The following is a 20771-nucleotide window of genomic DNA, read 5'->3' as shown; positions in this document are numbered from 1 at the left end:
ACTGTGGCGGTTACAAGATGTTTTTGATTTACATGTTGTCCAGTGCCAATGGGGGTACTTAATTTCAAAGACTATCCGATTACCAGCCCAATTACTTAAGTACTCATTTCAAGGATATATGATACGCCCTGTGACAGAAATGGCTTGGCCTAATTGTTATCGTCTGGTTTCATTAATTGGTTTTATTCTTATTTTAATCTGCTGCTTTTCATTACAGCTAGCAGTTGAAAGAAATATAACTAAACTGACAAATATGAATATAATGATATTTGCTTTGATTTAGGAGTCTGGTATATATTCCCTTCCTTTAAAAGGTGTTATTCAAGCCTGATGAAGTAACATATTCCCAAGAATTTGAATTTCACCAGCTTCTTTTTTTTTTTTTTACAAAAACTTTATTCATTTTCATTTGAAATCAGAGAGATTTTTTTTTTCATTGTGTTCACTGAATGTTGCCATATTACATTACCGGTACTTCTCAGAAGAGCTGTTTGCATCACTGCAGGCATGTAGTTGCTCATCAAAAATCAAGGACACGGTAACCTCCAAACAAACGGATTGAAACTGCTCTGATTTGCTATAAAATACCAGAGATAAGCGGGTTCACCCTTAAAATTCAGACCCAGAACTGGAGTAGATTTGTGAAGAATCAATTGGTGAAGAATCAAGTGACCTACCATCACCATGCTGGTAGGTGATGAGGAAAGAGATGCAGGCACCTAATTTGGTTGGGAAGCATAAACTAAACAAAATAAGGGGTTAATAGACAGTGATTAGCTAACTATATTACACTATATTATCTTTCAGACTTTAATTGGCATCTGTTATCCTTAAGATAAAAGAAAGCATAAAAGCATCTTTGGGACAACCATGACCTGGTTGATTATCTCCATAGACCGGGAGTGTAAAACTCAAGGCCCGCAGGGGTGCTTAAATCTGGCCCATGGGGATGGCCTTGAAGTAGAAAAGGATCAGCCCGCTGTGCCTCAGGTACCCAAAATGGGGCGTGATGGGCTGCGTGTGCCCCCCATGCACCATTTTGGTCAGCAGGGTGCTGCAGGAGGTCATCCAGACCAAAAACGGGGTGTGGGGGCAGCACAGAGCCCTCCCATGCCCTGTTTTGGCCAGCAGGGTGCTGCAGGAGGCGTTTGTCCCATCTCTCCCTCCCCCCCCCCGCCCGGTCGGCCTGCAGAGAGAACTAAAGCTGATCCAGCCCTCGAAAAAAAACCACTTTGACACCCCTGCCATAGACAGTTATCTTCAAGACTTTCACAATAATGTCCCCCCCCCCATAAAACACCCACAATCAGTCCACAAATCTGGATTTCCCCCTATTGGGGCAAAGGACGGCAATTCAAAATTGCCAGATTTGAGTTGGTTAGGAGGAGGGGTGAAGGTAATAAATCTAGCATCAGTGGCCATTCGAGAGGGGGAGGGGAATGGGCAATGTGAGAGTTCAATTGTGGGCTGATTGTAACTTGTATTTAATTTATTTAAGTAATTTATATGGTCGCCCAACTCACAATGAGATTATGGGCGGTATGCAAAGATTAAAAACCCAGCAGATAAAAACAGTAGCCTATGACATCCAAAGTAAGGATGTTTTCCAACCATCAACAGAGCTGCCTAATTTCCTGGCCCAAACACGTGTGGAAACAGCCAGGACTTCAGCGCTTTACAAAAAGCAAACAGGGCCAGGGCCGTTTACAGCTAAACTAGCAGTTGTCAAAGCAATGAACAAATGCAGGGTGCCTGCCTTGACAAAGGGGCAGCTAGAAGGCCTTTTTCCCTCTTTATAGCCTCTCCATTGTAAACCTTCAGTTCTCCTGATTTAATTAACTATATGTAAAAACTCATTTGAAATTAAGGCACACAGTGGAGTTTTTGTGCTACAGTCTTATTCTTCTTTGTAATAATTATCACATTCTGGATTCCTTTTTCTCGTTTCCTCCTAAAGTAGCAGGAGAAAAGTCTGAAAAGCTAGTAACATTGCACACATCGTGACCTCAATGCATTTATATCTATTTCCTTGGAAGTAACTCCCATTGCAATTAGTTCTCAGTAAATTTGAATAGGATAGTGCTTCCACATTACTGGCAGTGTTGTACTGTGTACTTAATGGTTTATATTTTACACTGTTAGAGCTATAAAAGCCCTCCTTAGTTTGCCAAGCTGGCTGCAGAATAATTAGATTAATTGGGGATCTCTGATCGACAGTATTAAAACAATACAGGCTTTGTATTGTCTCTTTCTTAGCCTTGAATTCCAAGAACATGATGTGTCATAATCCAGAAACCACCAAATTTGGTTTATATGCTATGCTAACCTATACCAAACAAAACAGTTTCTGATACAGCATACTGCATGAATCTGATCATATTTTCTCTTAATCTCCAACAAATGGATACAGGCAAATTGAGAGTGGGACGTCTCAATAGATGAAAAAGATTGCCTTCCCTAAACTCATCAGACCACTGTTGCAATCATAAACCCTGCTCTTGAATTAAAGGATCATTCTGCAACTTACCATTTTGCTAAAACAAAGCAAAGAAATACTATCTCTGTTCTAATTCCCACTTTATTATTCTGGAAAACCCATATCCCAAGTAGAATCTGAAATTTTTAAATAGTATGGATCTGGTCCCATTTGTGAATGTAGAATGGTCAGTACAAAGTACTGTAATTCCATTCACCACTCATGCAGATTTGGTAACTTAGTTTCTAGATGCTCTGGTTTTCATGTAAGTCAGATCTTCCCCATCTGTCATTTTCATATGTGAGCACTATCTAATTCCTTGTAACGTAGGGTACATATCTGCAATATACAGTAGCCAAAAGTTCATAGGGCAACCTTGTCATATAAAATGAAACTGAGCGGAAAGGAGAAGTGAAACTAGCAGATGTCATATCAGAGGCTCATAACAAACTGGGCAATTGTTATGCACTGCACAAAAACAGTGATTCTCACAAACTAACCTACCAAGAAAGATAAAGACCTAACCCTAGCAGGAGAGTTTTGCTGCTTAAGCCAATATTTATTTATTGATTGATTGATTGATTTAGATTTGATTTGTTAATAGCTTACAAGATAATAGGTATAAGAATAAACATAGTTATGAATACATGAAATGAGTACATATAAGAAAAATAAAACTCTATGCATCTTGACTTTTGTTCATTTAATAGTAGAGTTGGAGAGCAATTCCACATCTTATTTTTAATATGTGCTTTGCAGATACAGCATTAAACCATGATATTCCTTGGTTCTCATGTATTGTGTGACCCTAGTCACTGCAGCTTGCTTTGCAATTCATAGTTAAAACAAACCCTGGGTTAATATGGAGTTCCCACATGGTGCTGTTAAAATTTGTTGATTAAGCAACAATTGACAGGCATGTAAAATTAATAACAAACATGTTAAAGCATTGACTGTGATTTCAAAATCATAATGGATAGATTTTTTATAATATATTATATTAAAATAAATAAATCACAATGCCCATCCAAATGTTTGTTTGTTTTTTCTTTTTTAGTTTAGCAGGGGGCATTCAAACATCGAGATCTATGCTTTCTTATTTTAACTCTTGGTGAATTTTCATACCTCATGTTTACGGACATTTAGCATTCTGTAATAGAAAGATAATGAATCAGTGCTGATTATAGTCCCAAGAATTTAACCAGGTTATCCCAAATAGCAGAGCTGTTTTGTGCTAAGGCAGACAAGTGGTACAGTAGTTTTAAAGCATGCAACAGGAAGTACCTCTTTGGTTAGACTTTTCCTGTTTTGTGACCCTTCTCAGTGTACTTTTGGCCATTAAAAGCATCCTAGAAAATGATACAATCAAATCCTGATGCAAAGGAAAAGATGAATCAAATTCTTTCAACGAAGTGTCAGAGATGTATTTTGTACTCTGCAATCCTGTTTTTAGTGGGGAGAAAAAAACATATATCCATTTTCTTATAATTGAAAGATAAAAACTGTGGGGATGGCTCATTGTGATGCATGGAGAGCAAAAGATTAAAACTCATTTTGGGGTTTCATGTGCAGGAAGTTTTTAAATGTAGATTACATTAAAATAAATATGGAAAAAGAATATAACCTTTCCCCAAAAGATCTTTCTTTGGAAGCCAATTGGTTGCATAGTACTTTTTAACAACTTTGAAATTGTGGAATAGGAAAAAAGTGTTAATTTCCTTTTTATACACACACTGAGCTTATTAAAATCAGAAACTAGTTGATTGCTAGGCTTGGGCACAGGCCTACCAACTTCCTGGTGCAAGGACTTCAACTCCTAGAATTCTTATGAATGGCAATGAGGAAATTTTGAGACTAATAATCTGAATTCCTGGAAATTGCCAAAGTTGGGAAATGGCACTGCGACAGCAGGTTTTTCATGCATAGGGAAGGAAAGTTTCATTCTTCTTTCCTCAGTTGCTTTCAAATGAACACGTCTCCCATAAATCGTGGTTGGAAGAATGGGCACCTTCCTATTAAGTGACTGGTTTCCATAAAATAGGTCTTCACAAGGGAGATATGATTGAATGAAAGCTTCAGTGATTCAAATGATTAGTAAAAGGCAGTGCCCTGGAAAAAGACTAATCATAAAGTTGTTGACAAGTAGACACTCTGAATGCGTTTAAGAGCCTGGGTGAGCCAAGGAAGAAGAGCAGAACAAAAATATTAGGAGGTAAAACTCAAGGAATTGATATTAAAATGGGTGTCAGGGATAGGAAATAAATTCAGGAAGTTCCAAAAAGAGAGGAGCTAGAAGAAAATTTCCCTGAAGACTTAGGGAAAAATGAGACATAGAGCTACAATAGAAGTGGGTAAGACAGGAAGGAGAGAAGTGAGTGGATCCCCTGATCCAATGTTAAGGTATAATAATGGTTTGCTGAATTCAGCCATATTTGCGTCCAACATACCTAGCTAATTGAAGAGGAAAGGATTTGCCATTGAAAACACTGTTGCCCAGGGATCCCCAATTACCAAAATAAAGCAATGTTTGAGGAGGCTTCTTTCATGTCTCCCGGTTTGTTGAATAAGTCACAATAACCTGGGTCCTTATATTTAAAAAAAGCAAACCACATACTTGTGGTGATGTTGAATTTAGTCAATAAGGAAAAGGGTATAATAAGTTTAATATTTCCTATCAGTTCAAAGCATGTTATTTCTTGTTCTCTCTATAAGAAAACTCTTCACAGGAAATTTTTAGAACTTATCCTGAAGACTCTGTTTATTGCATTGATATTCCACTTTCTTTGATATTTATTCAAGCCAAAATGCAGTTTTCTTTATCTTCTGACAAACTCTGCAATATAGATTAAACTACCTTGGAACCAATAATCTAAAATCATTTTGTGTAGGGGCAGCTATTATATCTATGTCTTCAGAGTCTTAATTTTACACTTTAGCTTGTTTTTATCTACCATACCACCTACTTGCTACCCAATTAATTATAAACGGTCAGATGAGATTTATGCATGTGAACAATGCACGATAAGTACTACTACATGAGAACAAGTCAAACATCTGTCTTTGTACTCCTTCCTGAGATTAATGATATTTCAACAGTCTGATTCATTTATAGAGAAGCAGTGTAGCAAGACATTTTATATAGTCCAAGCAGGCAGTGTTAGCTACTTATCTCAAGGTTATAATTACATGGGATTATATTATGTGCCAGTAATTAAATAATATCTCTTATGTTCACTTAAAATCATAGAACCATGAAAAAGCTTGACCATACAATTACCTTGTCCTCAAGTATTATATTATACTCTGGATTGTATTGTGCCATCTTGAAGTTGATATCAAATGTAACCAGAAATGTACCCAAAGCAATCTAATCCTTTGGCTCCCAACAAATATTTCACTTCAAAGCAAATTTTACAATTCACATATTACATAAATTTACATATTTTGTACATATGTATTATAAGTGATTACACTGTACATGTGATTTGAGATTTAGCCTATCTAAGATCCATGGAAGTCCAAACATCGCAATGAATAGATTCACGAGAACCAAGAAATGACACATTTCATACAACACACGAAATAATAAAAAATGGTTTATAAGTTAAACGATGACATACTAAACTACAGACAATAATATGTGTGAATACAACTACATTATGTCCATGATTATACATACATAATTTGTATCCGTACACAATACACAATTTGCCCAGAGTAATTGTTTGTGACAAGCATGTAAGACTGAAAATTCCGCATTCAAATTCCACATCAGCCACTCATTCATAAAGTAAGCTAGCATATGCTACCTGATTTGTAATATTAGATTAGACAAATCTAATTTGCTGTTGGGGATAGGTAAGTATGCTGAAACTGTGTTTAGATCTAATGATTAAAAGCTCTAATTTAACCCACCCAAACAACTACATCTGATGAGTAATAAGAGTAGGCCCAGGGGTGGGATTCTACTAGTTCGCACCTATTTGCTAGAACCGGTTGTTAACATTCTAAGCAGTTCGGAGAACCAGTTGTTAGAAGAAATTACTGGCCTAAACCTGTAAGGAAGGCAGGAAGGAAACATTCTGGTGTTGCTTACAGAAACTGCCTCTCCATTAACCCTTATTACATTCTTGGCAGGACTAGACTTCCTGTCTCTGGAACTTCTCTAGAAGTTTTTTTCCCCTCCTTTGCTGGTACTTTGCTTGTGTGGAATGACCTTTCGAAGTTACAATGGCACTGAAAAAAGTGAATTATGACTGTCTTTCACACTTATGACTGTTGCAGCATCCCCACAGTAATGAGAGGCTAGGCGAGGAGATGCTTGCCTCAATATGAATGATGTTGAGTTGGCCACACCCAGCCAGTAACATGACCACCAAACCACGTCCACCCAGTTACATGACCACCAAGCCATGCCCACCAACTAAGCCACACCCACAGAACTGGTTGTTAAAAAATTTGAATCCCACCCGAGTAGGCCGATCATTCCATGTACAGGCAGCCAAAGAATCTCAAACAAGTCTCTATCAGGTAGATCTGGAAAACGCATTCAGAAGATCCTAATTATAAATAGTTTCATCTGAAATAATGTTTAAATTCTCACATCCAAGACATTTAGGCTGAAAATTATATACAGCAGCTCATGTTAGCTATATCTGCATCAGGTTGTAATATTAATTGCTTTCACACAAATAAGCAAAGTTCCTCATATTAAATTCATCTGTTGAAAATCAAAACTCTTCCCATTTTAGGAGACAAATAATAGAATGACTAGATAAGACCACAACAACAACTTGAAATAATAAATGGAATTAATCCATAACAGGATATGGTGGTTGTCCCCTGCTTAGATGGCTCAGGGGGGCTAGATACATTTATAAAGGCATATCCATCATAGAATCATATGGTTGGGGGGATTTGCCCAAAGCCCAAATTCTCCTATCATTCAAAACAAATGGCCATTATTATTTTTTTGAAAACATCCAGTGATAGAGTATCTGCAACTTCAAAAGGCACACTGTCCCACTTTTAATAACTCTCACAGTTGGATTTCTCATTGTAAAGCTTCTACCTATTGGCTTTTGTTTTATCTTTGAATGCTATAGAACAGTGTTTCTCAACCGTGGCACGTTTAAGATGTGTGAATTTCAACTCCCACAATTCCCTAAGCTATAAAAACACTGTAGAAAATAAACTCAAATCCTCTGCCCCATGACATCCCTTTCATGTATTAAAAGACTGCTATTATGTCTCCTCTCAACTTTATCTTCTTTAGAATAAACATCTCGAGTTTCTTTAATCATAGAATTAGGCCTTCAAGCCTTCTACCATTTTGTCACTCTTCTCTGCACTGTTTAGGAATTTTCCCAAGTCAAATAGTTACTATAAAGATGACTAAATAGTGATTGGACTAGATGGACTTTTGATCTGAACAGAGTTCATTTTGTGATCTTATATTCAATTTTTTAAATACATTTTGCATCCAATTTTTTTAATGGGAAGGCTAATACCGTAACATCCAGAAATAAAGAAATATGCATTTTCAGAATTTTGGAGACTTCTATGATCACTGTATGATAATCTTTTAGGATCACCAGCTAATTCATCTCAACTCATTAAGGAAAACCATCAAATTGGAAAAGGCAGGGTTAGAATATTGTATATGTTTTTTTTCAAAACAGCAAAACTGGTGTTAGAGAATTCTCAATTATGCAGCATTGCTGATGATAAAAATGCTAACAGATCTATTTTAGTTGCGTCAGAAATAAAGGTTTCTTAATTCAGGTTTAACAACTTCACTTATACCACAGAATTCTCCCCAAATCAAAAAATATTTATAAACAAAATGACAAAGGATGAAGGTGTTCTTTCAATACAGTTAATGCAGCATAGATAGAAGACACTGAATATTCAGCATAATTGCAAAGATCTACTGCAGGACAGGGTGACCCAGATTCAAGGCTACATTCCACTGACATGAACAGGATAACTGGACTATCTCTTGGCTCAAACTCATGAAGTTGTTGTTATGGGGATAAAATTGAAGGAGGAAGTTATTGGAAAAAGATGAATCTAACTAGATCTAAATAGGAATTAAATCTAACAAATAAAAAAAATGCACCATGAAATATTATTTTTCAGGATTACAGACACTATTCATTCTAATATTTATTAGTTCTTTCAGCTGCCAATCAATTGGGGGTGGGAGATTACCTCCAATCCTATAGATATTTCCCTCCTATAGATTTATACCTATAAAAATTAAAGGATTCCCCAGTATGAGTTAATATTTCTCTCTCTTTATGGCTAGATTAAGCAATGTTGGCACACAATGGACTAAGAATGTTGTTTAAGATTAAGATAATATTCATGTTATTTGTATCCGTGTGGTTCCTGAATAACTTGAATCAGTCTAACTATAGAAGAATAGTAAAAATCCTATCACAAGACATATCCATGATCATTGAATATGTGAATCAAGGTGTTTCTATATGTTAGTGCACAGAGACTATGCACCTGTGCAAGGATGCAATATGTGTGTGACAGTGGCGGGATTCAAACATTTTTAATACCGGTTCTATGGGCATGTCTTGGTGGGCATGGCAAGGATACTGTAAAATCTCCAGTCAGAGGTGGTATTTGCTGGTTCTCCAAACTACTCAAAATTTCTGCTACCAGTTCTTCAGAACAGGTCAGAACCTGCTGAATACCACCTCCGGTGTGAGACCAAATCAAAACATGCAGATAGGTGTGAGCCATGGAACTTGGTCCTGAACATTTATATCCTTTGAAATATTCATGATACAAGCTACTTGGAACCAATGTGCCAACTAGAAAATTGGAATTAGCCATTTTTTTCTTCTTGCCAACACCATAGTAAATAAAACATAATTGCACATGTATCTAATCTATTGGTGTAATAGCAATAGCATTTAGACTTACATACCGCTTCAGTGCTTTACAGCCCTCTCTAAGCGGCTTACAGAGTCAGCATATTGCCCCCAACAATCAGGATCCTCGTTTTACCAACCTGGGAAGGATGGGTCAACCTGGAGCCTGGTGAGATTCGAACTGCCAAATTGCAGGCAGCCAGCAGTCTGCAGAAGTAGCCTGCAGTACTGTATTCTAACCACTGTGCCACTGCGGCTCCCTAACTATTATGAAGGCATGTTCAGGCTGGAAATAGTTAGCGTCAGTGTTAGGGATAAAAAGGTAAACGTTTCCCTGTCACTGGTGTCTGACTATAGCAAGGGTCTTCAAACTTGGCAAGTTTAAGACTTGTGGACTTCAACTCCCAGAATTCCTGAACTAATATGACTGGAGGAGGAATTCTGGGAGTTGAAGTCCACAAGTCTTAAAGCTGTCAAGTTTGAAGACCCCTGGACTATAAGATGCAGTGGTCATCTTCATTTCTTAGCCAAGGAAGTCAGCATTGTCCGAAGACATTTTCTGTGGACATACATGACGCATATAACAGTTATCTTCTCACCTAAATGATACCTATTAATCTACTCGCATTTGCATGCTTTCAAACTGTGGGCAAGAGCTGAGAAGAACTCACCCTATTGTGCTCACCCTATGCTCACCACCCTATGCTCACCCTATTGTGTGGTGCTAGAGTCTCAAACCTGGGCTGTCAGGTTTGAGACTCTAGCTGACAAGCTCAGTATCTTTAACCGCTGAGCCATGGTTGCCCCTTAATTAGGGATTATCTTCAAAGAAATGACATGCTTTCCTCTGTGTCATATTTACAATAATTCTTTTTAATAGTTCTTGTTGGTCATAATTACACATTTAATATATTGGTTCTATTGTTAAAATTCTATTGCTACACTTTACTGGTAGATATGTGGGATTCAATAATACGCATACTAATATATATCATACAGATTTTCAATAATCCCATGATTTACTAAATGACTTAAAATATGGGCCAGCTATGCTTTAAGCCAAACTTTGGCTATCAAGGTATTGCTGAAATGTTTTGCTATTGGTCATGCTGGCTAGGATTACTGGTTCAGCAAAAGTTGGAAGGCTATCGATTACTACACTGGTTTAAAACAATAAATTGCTGTCTGACTTTTAAAGCTAGATCTATACCTTGTAAAACAAAATAGCTTCTCATGCAGTCATGCAACTTGCAAAGAACATAGAGTGCACTGTGATAACTGAATTCTGTGAAGAGAAACACTTAGATATGGGTCCAAAGTAATGTAGTTTAATATTTTAAAAATGGTTGCCTGTAAAAAAAAACCTGAACCAAATTAACAGAACTGCTACTATCAACTTTAATAATCAGCAAAAGTCATTAAATGCAAACATAAAAAAATATAAGGGCCTCCTGCCTTCTGTATCATTGAGTCAGAATTGCTGAAAGCCGGCATTGATGTTCCAGGAATGCAGCAAATATAGACCAGGATTGAAAAATCTGTAAGGAGGCAGACTAGGGGCATTCTGCTGACATATGCACTCTTTCCTGTCTGTCCACATACTGTTTATTTAGAAAAGTGATGAGAAAGGCTCTTGGTATAAGATATGAGTTGCTGAAAACATAACAGGAAGGAAGGAAGGAAGGAATGGAAGGAAGGAAAGGGAAGGCAGGCAGGCAGGTTGGCTGGCTTGATGCTAACATAATTAGCCCACTGAAATTTTCCAAGGCTGTCTCATAAACAGATAAGGAGATCACTGGGAATAAGCAAGGTTAACTCAAGATTTGTTATGAAATAGATTAAAGTAGCAGTTGAATTTTTTTTTTTAACATAGTAATGGAGTAACAGGAGGGCAGAAAGCAAGTTTACAGGATAATGCAGGCTGCAAGAAACACCTAGCATTGTCTTCTAATATTTCATTTCTGTTTCCAATCCCCAGCATCTAAGATGACAAAAAGAGAGAATACCAAAATTAGGCAAAAAGATACCATTGAACAGAAAATTTGCACAGGCACATGAATACATATAAAAACAAGTATGTATAAAGCCACTGTACTGGAAGCAGTACTCAGCTATAGTGTCTCCATTACTGCTGATCTGTGGGTAATTACTAAATAGACTGAGTAGGGCTTGGTTTACCCTTTTAATGATTGCTTTATCTTTCAATTGGAATAGACAGTCTATCATATAAAGATGGTCTTTTGCAATCCTGTTAGCAATCCTGTGAGACCATGACACCATGCCTCTTGGAGCAAAAGACAACAAAATAGTTCTGTAACCCCTTAAAGCTAATAATGTCCATTTTTACTGTGTAGACTTTTCAGGACTGTTTTTTTAAATTTATCTCTTTGTTTTTCAAATTTATAAGTCACCCATTTTATGGTGTGCAGTAACTCTGAATGCCTTACAACAAAATGTATGGAAATATAAACAATTGTAAAATATAAAAACAGATTAAAATTACAGATTAAAACAAGTTAATAAAAACCATGGGTTTTTCAAGCAGAGAGATGGTGGTGGGGACTTCTACATCCAGCCAACAATTTCTCCCTCAAGACCCATGCTAACCGGTATAGCCAGGTTTCAAGGCATCTCCTGAGGGCCAGAAGGGAAGTGACAGATCTCACTTCCTGCAGCAAGATATTCCAAAGGGTGGTTGGTGTGTGTGTGTGTGTGTGTGTGTGTGTGTGTGAAAAGGCTCTTCTGGATCCTGCCAACTAAAATTCCTTGGGATCTGCAATAGTCTTTTTCTGCCAATATGAGTATATTTCACTTGATGTATTTATTATAATCTATCCTCAGCCCCTGTCTAGCATCCAGAGGAAGAATGACATTCTTGAGCAATACTTTCAATGCTTTCAACTGCAAGGCATGCAGTTGTTGATGCATCCATCTTGTCTAGCATTCTGTTGGAGAACTACTTGCTTTGTTGTTGGGCTATCAAGTCAACTTTGACTCCTGTTGATTGCACTAACAAGGCCATGCAAGGTTCTTGCCATTTGATATGTCTTCCTAGGGAAGAGCTGTACAGATTCTAGGCTGGGATGTCATATGGCTTTGGAATGACGTATTTTTTATTTCATCCACTTTAGATTCAATTATGTTAAGTGTAGCTAATATGGTGATGTCGACTCATATATTTAATGAGGTAAAACATTTACCTTGTGGTAAAGATTGTGGTAAAAATTACAACTTGTAATAACAACTTTTGGAAGTTTGGGGATTGTATTCAAGTTTTATAGGAAACAGATATGCCCCGGGTTCTTTGGGTTGTAGATCTGTGTTCTAGACAATTTCTACAGCAGATTTTTGTAACGTGAAAAAAATTGTACTGGAAATTGTACTTTTATTGTTTATTGGTACAGTAATATTATTGTAAATATTTATATTTACTTTACGCTCTTCTACAACAGTTGCAAACCACTCGGAAGATTGTAAATCAAGAGCAGTACCAACATGCTTTAAATAAAGGTGCATTTTTTGATTGCAGTAAAACAATGCTGCCAGATGGCATTATATGATGAACAAATGGCTGCAAATACCATATAACAATGAGAGAGAGAGAGAGAGAGAGAGAGAGAGAGAGAGAGAGAGAGAGAGAGAGAGAGAGAGAGAGAGAGAGAGAGAGAGAGAAGGATGTCTCAATATTGGTAGCTGTATCATAATAAATTTTGTTTACCTGAGTGCAGCTTTCTCATTATCTTAACATTATCTATATTTTCCCCCATATCATTTGGACCAATAATACATTTTCTTTTGTAATACCCTCTTCAAGAAGGAGTATCAGCCAGCTCCAAGGAGCCCAGATGTTTGAAGAAGTACATAAATAAACTTCTAGGAAAAAACAAAAAACAAATCATGTTTGTGAATACATTATGCTGTTCTGTATTTTAGTTATATAGTATAAAATATTGTGCCTGTTCTGCAAAAGCTTTTTAAAATACAGCCTTCTTTTTGACCAAGTAATGGGCCTGTCTACATTAGTGCAGGCAGAGCCTTTAGAATTATACATCCACATTGGAAATCCATATGGTTGCAGCTGATTGTAGATGAGATTTATTTCATTACTAACTTGAGTTAGGAAGAGCATGGGATAGCAAATACTGACCCAATTGAAACAGAGTAAATCATAATTTGGTTTATTTGGTTTTCATTTAATAACCTATATTTTATTGCGATTTGATACATTTCTCTCTCCCTCTCTCTCCCTCGCTCTCTTTCTGTGGTTTTATTTTGATGTTGTAAGTTTCCCAGAGTCTCCTTGCAGTGAGATAGGTGGCAAACAAATTCAATGAATGAATGAATGAATGAATGAATGAATGAATGAATGAATGAATGAATGCTGGTGTATTCTATGAACACAGTCAACTGTGATTGTGATTTTTTAGTAAATCATGATTAAATAAAATCACTGCTGGGTTTATACTTAACTGTTGAATAAAACACAATTCATTTGGTTTGTACATTGTGCTAAGTTTAAAAAAAAACAAGCAAATCCTGATGTGGTTTGCCAGTTACCATACATATTTGGCTCTGTCTCATATCAATCCCTACAATTGCCCAGAAAAAGCAGCTATGGGCAAACAGTAGCACCTGTAATGGCCAATAAGGAAGCAAAGGCAAACAGAGGAGTAAAATAAGCAATAAGTCACCTAATGAATAAGTTGGCTGGCATCCAACAACACCAGGTTAGTCATAATAACTTCAAAAAGTAGATTGGAAAGAGTAACATACATTTACTAGACTGTGGTCTTGTTATAGAGAATAAACAGCACTCTACTCAGAACCTCACTTCAGATGTGCTGGTATGTGTGCATGTGTAGGATTGCACTTCTAGTGAATTTCAGTGCTAAGCCAAAATACTAGTCTCCTAAGTTTGAAGTTCAGTCCATTATGATTCACTGGCACTTGATTTTAGAATTACTATGGTATTAAGCCCATGAATGTACATTAACAGTCATGTTCTATGAGTGTCATGTCTTAAATCAGGGGGTAGTCAACCTTTTTATACCTACTGCCCACTTTTGTATCTCTGTTAGTAGTAAAATTTTCTCTAACCGCCCACCAGTTCCACAGTAATGGTGATTTATAAAGTAGGGGACAAAACCCCTACCGCCCACCATGAAAGCTGGAACGCCCACTAGTGGCGGTAGGGACCAGGTTGACTACCACTGTCTTCCATGGTTAAAACCTCACCATCCACATACATGCAGAAGAAGCATCATTAAGTTTGATTTGCATTTCCGGGGTGGTGGTGACAGAGGTGGTGTTCAGCAGGTTCTGACCAGTTCTGGAGAACCAGTAGCAAAAATTTTGAGTAGTTCAGAGAACTGGCAAATACCACCTCTGACTGGAGATTTTACAGTATCCTTCCCCTGCCATACCCACCAAGCCACGCCCACAGAACTGGTAGTAAAAAAAAATATTAATTCCACCATTGAGGGGTATGAATAAGATTTTTAAAAAAACAGAATAATCCAAGGGTTATTTGAGCAAGTTGGTTGGCAGGGAATATTAATTGGCCACTGGGATGCAAGGATTCAAATAATAATTTTAAAAAAATGGATGGAGAAGAGAGTAAAACAGAAAACATGGCTTATTAGCTGAATTACTCAACAAGAGCACTACATGCTACAGCACTGTTGCACTTCCCACTTCAGATATTTCCTCTTGACTATAATTTGCTCTGACAGGCTTATTTGGCTATTATGCCATATAGGATGTTATCAGCTTCCCTACCCTGGATGTTTTATTTTTAATTAGATTTGTGAGCCATTGCAGGAGGATATTTGTTTTGCTGTCTTTGTGTCTGTCAGGAGAAATGTCTCAATAGTCTTCTGTTGATGGCCTGATGAGATTGACTAAAGAGAAGGAATGATAAAGGAAGAAATTATAAGAAAATATCCTCTGGCCAGAACCATCACACCCTACCACTCAGAGTCTGGTTTTCCTGCTGGAGAAAGTATGATCAGAGAAGCATTTTACCTAAAAATCTCTGTGTTATTTAAAACACTGTGTGATTGAAATTTTAATTTACCAGGGTGCCTACAAATAAAACAGGATCTCTTGTTCTGGAGACATTCTTCCACAGTGGGAGGACAAGAATGTCATGACCAGTCAGGCTGCAAGGAAAGAGGCAAGGCTACTGAATGCATAGAGTTCCATTTTCCTTTATGCAGTATAATGCAAGCATAACCATAATCATTTGATGGAAACACATCTGAAATGAACTCCCTAGATGTGATTAACTATCCTGTCCTTATGGACAAAGACATGGTCAAGTGGCATTATGCATGTGAGAAAGCCTGACACAACTCCATGAATGCCATTGCTCCTTCCTATCTATACCCTCTCTGGCAAGTAAGCAACATTAGAAATGCAGAGATATCTGCTGCTCCAATTAACGGTTTTCCCCATCATGTTGGCATAAAGAAGATAGTGGATAATGGACAGGAGGAAAAGGATATCCAGGTCGGGAACTGGGATGCATCTATTGGAATATACAACTAATATATTAATAATAGTGATAATAGCAATATAGCAAGTTCTATTGCAATATTATAGCAATAATAACGAGCTAGCAATCTTTAAAAATGTTAACAAATAAGAATAGTAAAAATATTGTTAGAAACACTGTGGTATCATTTAAAATGTTGTATTTCTTGGCTGAAAATATTATCAGTCTTTTCCTGAAATTGATTTACTTGTCCCTACAAACACACCCACGCACACATGTATAAGCAGACACACATATACAAAATTCTATCTCTATACAAAAGAAATAAGGAAATGGAACATGTCAAATACTAGATCATTAAAAGGATCCCATGGTCACTTATTCATACTGATACTAGCACCTAGAGAGGTTTCATGATCATTTAACAACAAAGTCAGCCTTTTTAAAATCAATAATTACTTCATTGTGACGAGTCTGCATGGTTAATGACGTTATATTCTCACACTGACAAACAACTTGTGCTTTACTGTGCTAGATATTGTTGCACTAAATACTATGCAGTAGAACAACTCTTGCATGAAATCAGAGAAATGAAGTGAAACAACCCAGCTCAGATTAGATGACACATTTTGGAGAAACAGTCCTGAAAATAACACAATGGGAAGCTAACAGTTTGAAATATAGATGTTGCTATTATTTATACTATGCTATAACAGTGCCCGGGGAAATATACAAAGGGAAATCTATCACAAGTGTATATTATATGAAACTATCAAAGAGCAAATGAATGGATTTTGAAATGACTGTCACTGAGACTTTACTTTAGATAGGAATCTTAAGATACGTTTATATAAATGTATACAAATGAGAAATATGTAGGGGGCACTTATACAATGCTCTAAAGCTTGGTTAACAAATCATATTGGTGTATTTGGACAACATATGAAGGCAAAACAAAATACTAATTTATAATATAGTATATAATATGTCACAGGCTCTCATGCTATTATATAATGTATATTTTTACATTTACTAGTTACTATGGTTTAATTCCTTAACAAAAAGAGTATAGTCTTTTGTCCAGTTCTCTGAGAATTAACTCAATAAAGTCAATAGCGTATCAGTAAATAATTGTATTAATTATAATCTTTGGTTTTCCTTCAGCTGTTTAGTTGCAGAATAATTATTATTCTACAGATCATCTTTTTGATATGTTATAAAGTCACATCTTGATATGTTTCTTGTCTTTTTAATAATCCTACTGCACAGAGAGAACAACTTGAGTTTCTTGTAGCTCACTAACTCCTTGATGTCATGTTTACATAGTACCTTCTCTTTGCTAAAGAGAAAAATGTTACTTACTCCATAAGTTCTGCACAGAACATCTAAGTAAGCTTAGAGTAGATTTGGTGCTATTTATAACTGTATTAGCTAAAATATGCAAAAATTGACCTGTACTGTCATTACCATTAAAGGGGAATTGTGATTATAAGTGTGTACGTTCTATAGCTGTGAAAGATTATGTGAAAGATTAAATTGATCAAGGCTATAACAAGTGGCAGAAGTCAAGTCTATGGTATCCATCTAATATCATATAGAAAATAGTGGATTCAAAGAGGAATGACAAAAATAATGAAACAAATAAATGAATAATAAAGAAGGAAGGAAGTAAAATAAATATGCAGTATGCCTGTGAAACTAAGAGATGGGGCAAAGACACTTTTAATTTGAATGAAGGTGGTTTTATCTTATGGAAATGATAAAGATACAAAGGAAAGTGAAGGTGTAAGATTCTAATCTATAAGATTAGAATTCATAGGTTGTGATGGTCATGTTACACTCTGGTGAATGTTCCTAATGGAAGAACCAGAATCAGAAATATATTTTTGGGAAACATGTATTAGATAAATGGGCACAAGTTTCTTGATCTGGTCTATCTAGTGGAGTTAAGATTAGAACTACAAGTCAACATTTGGAAGTGGATCAGGCAGAGGCCTATCTGTTTCACTGAAAAAGGAAAAAAGGTAGAGCACAAACAAACTTAAAAGTTTCTTTTTTATTACAGCCAATCTCAATAAATTTAGTTTTAGCCATCCTATAGCTATCTAGTGATCTGAGCTATCTAGCGGGCTGTCACAAGATGAGAATGTATCCAAAAAAATGTCAGGCCATTTTTGGAAATGAAAGAATGGGTAAGAATAGTGACTGGTCATTATTTCTTCAGGAGCAAGAAATAATACAAATCTGTATTTTAAGCATAAATTTATTCATACATATGTCTGGAAAAGGAATCTAAAAGTATGATTTGACTGGAAAGAATTATGCAAAAAGAATTAGCAAATGATACAAGAATTCAAGAGGCCTTGAATGTGGATTAGTGGAAGTAAAATAGAGGATTTAGAACCTGCTTGGAACAGAATACAAAGAATTGTTACACATTGCCACAGAAAGCTAGGTTGTTATGTTATGCTTGTATAAGTAGCTTAGGGAAGGCTACCTGATGGAATGATGAACTGTGGAGTTGAGCTGGAAAGCTGGAAAGTATCAGGAATGATCTAAAAGTTTGTTGCAAAAGAGCAGAAGAAAACAGCACAGAATTTAAATCCAGGGATATGCAGATAACACCATTATATTTTTCACTTAATAGCATCACTTTATTTTTCTATAGCTCCTTGATTCTGTAATAAAATTATCATCTCTAAGTCAACTTCAGACTTTGGGTGACTGCCAATCTTCAGAAAAGGAATATTGCAAGACACTACTATCTAACAGTGCAGGCATACAAAAATTATTGGTACAAAAGATAAAGGAATAAAGGCAGAGATAGCTACAAAGAATCTTATCAAAGAAAACCTGGAACAATGATGTTTGAAGACATAAACACACGTATAACTTTGCTGTTGTGTTGTTGGTGATGTTTTATAGACTATAATATTAATTTTTGAATGTACTTTTTGAATTTGTTTAAAATTGTTTTTATGGTTATTTTGCATACTGCCAAATTTACACTACCGCACATGAGATGGGCTCATTATGGTTCTCACTATGTCCTGAGAGAGCTTGTTTAGTCATATAGTACTTAAGGTTAGAGGGACGTGGTGGCTCAGTGGCTAAGATGCTGAGCTTGTCGATCAGAAAGGTTGGCAATTTGGCGGTTCGAATCCCTAGCACCGCGTAATGGAGTGAGCTCCCATTACCTGTCCCAGCTTCTGCCAGCCTAGCAGTTCGAAAGCATGTAAAAATGCAAGTAGATAAATAGGGTCAACTTTGGTGGAAAGGTAATAGTGTGTGTGCCTTTGGCATTCAGTCATGCTGGCCACATGACCACAGAGATGTCTTTGGACAGTGCTGGCTCTTCGTCTTTGTAACGGAGATGAGCACCGCCCCCTAAAGCTGGAAACGACTAGCACGTATGTGTGAGGGGAACCTTTACCTTTACTTAAGGTTAAGACATTCCTTCTAATTTAATATGGGTTTTTCCCTTCTATTATATCTTATGACCAAAAATGTTTAGCTTTTTTCTGTTTTCATCAAAGAACCTGATTTCTTGAGTGCATTCTTCTGTGTATCACTCTCAATTGGTTAACATTCTTGTTAAAACTTGGCACCCAAGACTGTCTAGAATGAGGAAATGTTTTGTGAAAATATACATAAGATTGTATCTCACTTGCTATTATATGCATCCAGGTAGTCCATGACTTATGACCACAACTGAGCTCAAATTTTCTATTGTTAAATGAAACATTTGTTAAGTGAGTTTTGCCCCATTTTACGACCTTTTTTGTCACAGTTATTAAGTGAATCACTGCAGTTGTTAAGTTAGTAACACGAACATGAATCTGACTTAGCTTGTCAGGTCATGAAAGGGGTTCACATGACCTCGGGACACTGCAATGGTCAAAAGTATGAACCAGTTGCCAAGCATTTGAATTTTGATCACATGATCATGAGGCTGCTACAAAAGTTACAAGTGTCATGTCAAAAACGGTCATGTCACTTTTTTCAGTGCCACTGTAACTTTGAAGGTCACTAAATGAACTGTTGTAAGTCGAGGACTACCTGTACTTATGCCATATTTGATCATAATTGGACTTTTCTACTGACACATTCTTGATTTTTAAAATAACACAATCTGAACGGTCAAATATATTTTTGTTCTTATTTCTTATGTACAATGATAACAAAAGCTTTGAACTGAACTTGAACTTAAAATATTTTCATGAGTTTGAATCAACTCTCCACCTGCAGCACGCCTGAAAACAGCACATTTTCAGCACCCATAACATTTGTTCATAAAGAAATTCTAGTGCAGCATGAACCTTTGCAACATTTATATAAAAGAGTTCATAAAGCTAGGTGACATTCAAATAATGCAATCCAGTTTAAATTTAAACAAGACTCCAAACGCGACTTTATAGATTAATAATGTCTACGTATCCAGACTTCGTTTTTTGTAACTGAGACAGGAACAAAACAGGAAATAAGCACCGAAACAACAAGCTAGTTCTTCTACCTCGTTTCTATACGTACCTCGAGATTCCTAAACAATAAGCATCGCACCGTTGAAAACTTGGCTTTTCTTAGTGTTTTTTTTCTCCAAAGGGAAAAACACGCATGCGTAGCATACTCGTGGTAGAACTCGTACAAATGTGCCGCAAGAAAATATCTCCCTCAGATAGCAATTAAGAGGGAGGAGCTTGTAATTTTTCATTCCAAGACCTCCTCTTATTGCTTATTGGTGGCGAGTGAAGGGGCGTGACCGGATATGTAAATATAACCCGGCTTTTGCAGACGGAAGCAAGGGAAGGGGGGAAGTGCAACCGGCATTTTTCGTAAATGGCGGAGAAGGAAGAGGCGTGGCCACGTAGGAAGGGGCGGGCCAACCAAGAGCTGGAGGGCGCGGCCTACA

The 20771-nt window shown here is 36.7% G+C and overlaps 1 long non-coding RNA gene across 2 annotated transcripts; it reads right to left on the bottom strand.

The window, feature by feature from the left end:
* Nucleotides 1–9305: 9305 nt before the first annotated feature.
* LOC148131121 (uncharacterized) lies at nt 9306–20523 on the bottom strand. 2 transcript variants are annotated; one of them, XR_015748460.1, is made up of 4 exons: nt 20393–20523; nt 18360–18417; nt 13085–13239; nt 9306–11347 (listed from the first exon to the last, which is right to left on the bottom strand). It is a non-coding gene; the product is annotated as an uncharacterized LOC148131121 (long non-coding RNA). The 2 variants fall into 2 exon arrangements; XR_015748461.1 differs by lacking the exon at nt 18360–18417.
* Nucleotides 20524–20771: the final 248 nt, after the last annotated feature.

The sequence above is a fragment of the Notechis scutatus genome, chromosome 3 (assembly GCF_049901735.1).
Source record: "Notechis scutatus isolate UNSWTSFEM ecotype Mainland chromosome 3, rNotScu1.2, whole genome shotgun sequence".
Classification (NCBI taxonomy): domain Eukaryota; kingdom Metazoa; phylum Chordata; class Lepidosauria; order Squamata; family Elapidae; genus Notechis; species Notechis scutatus.
This window is presented reverse-complemented; position numbering and strand designations above follow the sequence as displayed.